Source organism: Coturnix japonica, chromosome 11 (assembly GCF_054131305.1).
Source record: "Coturnix japonica strain WE chromosome 11, WE-NBRP24, whole genome shotgun sequence".
Taxonomy (NCBI): domain Eukaryota; kingdom Metazoa; phylum Chordata; class Aves; order Galliformes; family Phasianidae; genus Coturnix; species Coturnix japonica.
The window spans coordinates 14753701-14759700 of record NC_140673.1 but is presented as its reverse complement, the minus strand read 5'-3'; positions in this window follow the sequence as shown (position 1 = coordinate 14759700).

Here is a 6000-nt window from a genome sequence, read left to right as displayed (position 1 = left end):
AAGTTGTTGTAATAGTAATCGGTGTAACACAGAACCAAAAGCCTAGGGGTGGCGCAGATAGCTAGGAGCACACAAAAGGCAAATTAATGAACTGTGGGAGGTCACGTTACATATTTTACCATCAAAACACGGATAGAAGTTGCTCTGGCAAAATGATTGCAGGCTGCAGGTACTGAGCCAGAAAAAAGCACTACTTAAGAATAAGGAAATAAATACTTACTTCCTTAAAATATTTCCCCTTCATATGCTGGAAGTGCATAGTGGACAGAGATCAGGTTGTCATTTTGTTGTTACATCTCCTGCTGTGTAGTAGAGTACATTTCTTCCCAAATAATGATGTAAGCTCTGTCCCACACCAGGCACAGAACACAGTCACCCACAGCACAGGATGAGGGAGGCTGCAGAGAGCTAAAATACTGCATGTGATGCTTGGGTAAAGCACCTTTCCATGGGAAAGCTCCTAAGAAAGGGGCGTCATTTCCTATGAGGATGCCCACTCCTACATGCTTCTGCTGAAAGTAATTCATTTTAACTATCCAAAAATGACCCTTCATTTTGAAATCTGAAGTAGAGTTTGAGAAATTAATTGAAAAAGTGTCAGTGTAAAGCAGGATGTCTCCAGCTCGTCACTGTTACCACGCTACAACCCCTCCACACCACGCCAATTTTGGGTTCCCCACCCTCTGGTGGCACAGCCTATTGGGATCCTGCACATTCTGTTGGCACAACAGTTCCATCCTCCCACCCATGATGGGCAGGGAAAGCTGATGGATTTCTACATGGCTTTATCACATCAGCATTCCCAGCACTGCCACCACCAGCGCCCCGATGAGCCCACACCATGTCTGTGGTCACTGGTGCTACTGCCTGCCCCAGGCACTGGGCTCCAGACACGCACAACTGCCGCTCATATATTTAGAAATCTATTTTTAAAGCAAAATAAGCAAACAACTGTGCTTTTTCTGCCTGTCAGAAAGATCACCCAACAAGCTGGTGCCAGCAGGGCTCTCAGCGGGCAGCAGGGCAGGCCTGGTGGGGCAAGCCCTCTGCCCCAGCTCACAGCTCACACTGAAGGGTAGCAACGGCCTCTGGACAGCCCGACATACCCAGGCCTAGCAGTAATGAGCAGTGTGGGCTCACCCATCAGCCCAACACAGCCGTCAGAGCTGTCACCTCAGAAGGGAAAAGCCATCCTGGTCCATCCTGCCTCCCTGCAACCAAAGGGCAATGCCACCTTCAGCCAAGCTCCACTGCAAGACATCAGCCCGGACTTTGGCTCACACAGATGGCCCTCAGCCCCTGGCCTAGATGCTCCAGCATTGCCTTCCTCACCCTCCCACTACTGGGGCAGAGATGAAGGAGTCAAACAACTCTAGGGGTGGGAACACAGATCTCATGGCTGAGCAGTAGGCAACACACATATTCAGCGCGTCCTGTGGTTACACATCAGATCCAAGCGTTTTTCTCATCCAAACAACTGAAAAATCCACGCAAGGCTCTCTTTGGCATGTTACAGATACTCTGCCCTCCATCAGCATCTTTGAGTTGAACTATGATTTTTAATTATCACTTGGCACAGGAGTGGCTGAGATAACCTTTCCTTCGGTGCCTTTCAAGGCCCAGGAGGTGGTGTGGAGAGGGGCCATTTGTATGGGGAGGAGAAAAGCCTCTTTTCTGTTTACTTTGAGAAAGCCTTGTATTGACTTCCATTTATCTTCCAATAAGTCCTTGTCTAACATGGCACGGAACATAAGCTGTTCCAAGGGCAGGTGCTCCTTAATGAGAGAACTAAAAACTCCTTTCCTTTTTCTTATTCTCCATTCATTAAAAGGAAAAGAGAAAAGGGGGGAAAAAAATAAGAGAGTTAGAAAATGGCATGAAAGCATATTACCAGTAAATTGTTTCCACTGTGTTTGTGACTGTTCTTAATGTTTTATGAATATGCTAAGAAATTTGCTCAGGCATTTTTCCTTGGGCACTCCAGTTAATTACTTATTCAGAGTGCTTCTACTCCGTTCCTTGCAAAATGTGTTGTGCATTAATTCTGATTATGTACAAAAACCCACCTGCAAGGAAAAACTCTGAATCAGTAATGCTGATAAAATGAGCAGCTCTCCTGGGGCTCTACTGAGAAACAGGATACTGGACAGAATTAGAATCTTGTAGCTAAGGCTATTCATAATGTCATTAACATAAAGGCAATTAAATGAGTTTTTAACCTACAACCCTTTATTGTTATTAATGAACATTAGAAAAACACAGGAGATAAAATTGGTAATTATCCCTGCACCAAGCTATGCAATAATGTGTTTAAATATAAAAACAAAACAAATGATTATTGTTAGTATTTTCAGTAGCAGAAGCCCTAAGGAGCATCTCAGTCACATTTAATCACATGGTACTACACCAAGAGGGTTAATTAAACGAGGGCTTTACCTTCAGCACGCTCGGTTATTCTGTTTAATATGGAATCAACAAACAGCAACGTGAATCTATGAAATATTCCAGGCTGTGGCTCCTACCTTCAGGTTAACCACCTTTTCTGAAATGGAAGACGCCTTCATTTCCTTCAGGACAAGTAGCTGCAGTCCTGCAATCGAGTTTTTATTGTAGCGTGCTTTCAGAACCAATTCCAGAAACAACTGTATAAATCCCAGCTCATAGCCTGGGCTTGCAATTCTGTAGGAAAGATTTTGGAGTCAGAGAGAGATGTACGTTTTAAAGGAGATGGTAAACGAGGCTCCAGCACCACTGAACAGCCAAAGAGCCTCCAGTTCCATTTTTTTATGCAAACTATTGTATCCTCTACACAAGCAGTCATAAATTACAGAGTATCTTCTTAAGGGGAAATACATTAAAGCTCAGTGAAATAGCCTATATCTAGGAACAGATTTGAACTTATTAATTCGATTAAAGTTTTATGATTTAAATCTCCAGAATGGCTTAGCATCTATCTTTTTAAATTATTTCTTTAAAAAAAACCATAATTAATATGTATTTACATTGTTCAGCGGTTTCAGATATCCATTTTCCAGACATTCTGCAGCTTTACAAGAAAAGGGTAGATGTGGCACTGAGTGACATGGTCCAGTGGCACGGTGGTGACGTGTTGACAGTTGGCCTGGGTGGCCTTAGTAGTGTCTTCCAACCTTAGGAAGGTTGGAACCAATGACTATGCAATTAACAGATGACAATGAGCGCATCTCCCCTTCCACCTCACAGATGACAATGAGCGCATCTCCCCTTCCACCTCACCAGACGAGCTCTTCCAAGGAAGGCGCCCCTCAGCATGTCCAGGGGTGACTGAAAGGACAGGCAGGCCAAAGCTACACTACAAAACCATGTTCTACATAATGCCAAGGTAGAGCCTGGCCTCAGCTGCACCAACTGGGGTGTGACTGCTGGAGAGCCCCCAGGGCTGGCATCTGGACTAGGGGACAGCACCTGGCCAGGACTGGGAATGGAGCCCATGATGGGAACACAGCTAGCAGGCTTTCCCTAGAAGATGCTCTTCATAGGCCTGCAGAAGGGCAGTGAGAAACTGTGAAAGATGCAGTCAAAAGGGAAATAACCAGACTGCTCCTTTTCTGCCTGGGAAGTCTGCCTAGAGAGGCAGAAGAAGAGGCATTAAGAAAAAACAAACAGAAAAGGACGAACAATTAGCAGCAGGGTTTGTAGCAGTAAACACTGCCAGACAAACCAGCTGCTACTTCTGACAGACATCCCAGCTAGGAAGAAGATAACCTGACAACTTCGACATATGAAAGGGCTTGCAAAACATTGCTTGTTACACCAAACCAAACGTTTTGTGACTGCAAGTACCTGTATCACCCCATTATGCTGGAAAATCTGGCACAGCTCCATGCCTGTTCTAGTGAGAGGTGAAACCACCCTCTCTGCTTAGACAGGGGCTGAGTCTATGGAGGAAGTGGGGTGCACTGCAAGTGCTGGAGATGAGGGGGAGATACAGGAATAAGCATCAGAAGAGGAGTTTTTTAAGAGCAAAACTCATTTGAGACCTCCTGTGCATTTCTGTCCAGCAGGCAGAGCCTGGAGCAGGTGGGGGGTACTTGCTCGATGAGCTGAAGCCACTGTACATCTCACCGCCACAAAATATCAATGCCCAGGGCACTGCTGCTCCCAAGCCCTCCTGCAGGCACAGGCACCACCCTGCAACGCTGCGTGGGATCGTTGCACCAAGGCACTGTGTTGTCAGACAGCAAGTCCTGGGCAGCTGAGGGATTATAACCAACAACTCCCTCAGATCAGTTCACAGCTCTAAATACCTGAAAGTGTTTTCCCCAACAGCCAGATTTCTCTTCCTCCTGATGTAGAAGCTGATTGCATTTGCTTGTGTAAGCCTACTATCCGCTGGTGTAGTGGGGAAAGGCCCAGGCTGTTCAAGTGCTGTGCAGGCACAGAAATGACATGCATACTAACCAGCTTCTCCCAGTAAAATAAGCACAGCTGATTTAGCTTCTTTTGAACCATGAGCTGTTGCAGAAGCCACTAAGCCAGGTGAGCTGTGATTGGGGTGGGAGGAGACCCCAGCACTGTATGCGCAAGCCCAGCCCCTACAGTGCCACCTGGCAGCACTGCAGTTTCACCTCTGTGCCCATGGCACTGCACATGCCATGCTGCAGACACATGGAAGAACTTAACCTGTTCTACTATGACAAATCCCATCTTCTCTATGAGCCTAGTCATGAAAGAGCTACCAAATCTATATTTTATTTATAATATTTTCGTGGATAAATGACACTCGTGTTCCTTTTTTTGCCAGCTATCAAGTGTTTACAGTGACAACAACCAGCTGTCTGTCACCCAGAGGGCTGGCACCTGTCTGGATAATAGCACAACTCAATATACCCGAAGTAACAGATTTCTGTAAGAGAGGAAAAATCAATAACTGTGACAAGCGCTATCCATTAGAGCCCAAGAGCAGAGAGCAAACGATTGGAGGATGCCATTTGTTTAATATAACGAGGCTGTAAATGAAAGCCCTTACAACTGAGCTGTGAGGAATAAAATGTCCTTTCAAAGGAAAGGTGGCTACGGACAAGATCTGCCTGACTTTCCGGGGCCAGGATGGCCAAGAACAACAGGAGCTCAGGATTCCCATCCTGCCAGTGCCTCCCGAGATTAATTGACCCGCACACACAGGCCAGGGCAGGGCAGCCACTCGCACCAGGCACCAGCACCCCCTCTCAGGCCAGAGGCAGAAATGCTTTTTCCCCACAGAGCTCTGCCTTTTGAGCAACACATACATACAAAATCTGTATTGAAATCTCTATTTATGTGTTTACAGTGTATGTTTATGCCCTACAGAACAGTTTCTAAACTCTTGGTGAAGGGATGGTGGGAGGGAATTGGACCTGGTGGTACAAACACCATCCCACCCTTTGCCACTTGGGCTGATGTTTCCCTTCTAAATGGCATTTCGGTGCTGGCCTCCTGCACCGCACTGCACCCTCTCCTGGATTAGCTCTTGTGTGCCATATGGTACAAATGGCCCAGCACACACTCTCGCAGTCAGTGTTTAAAAACCTGCCAAACTGCTGCCTGCCTTGGCAGCCTGCCTGGCAGCTCCATGGGCTGTGAAGGGAGCACGACACTGCCTGGATGTAATTGAGATGGTGCTCTGCCAGGCCTGCCGCCATGGTGCCAGCAGCAGCACTCCCCTCACCCCCTTGCTCCCCACTGGCACCTACAGACATTCCTGCGCACGCAACCCTCTGTGGCGTCACTGCTCCATCCCAAGTCCTAACACCAGCACTGGGAAGCTGGTTTTGTCCAGTACCTTCCCATGATCAAGGCAGATCAGGGCCTGCAGACAGTTGCAACCAGGCGCCACCCATGTCAGTCATCCAGCATCACTCAGTGCTGGTGGAGGAAAATCTGCAGCTTTTTCTGTCACTTGCTATTGGGCAAATATTGCAGTTCCTAATAGGAAGACTTTGTGTTGTACCTTGTAGGCTCACCAACTGCAGATAACCTCCA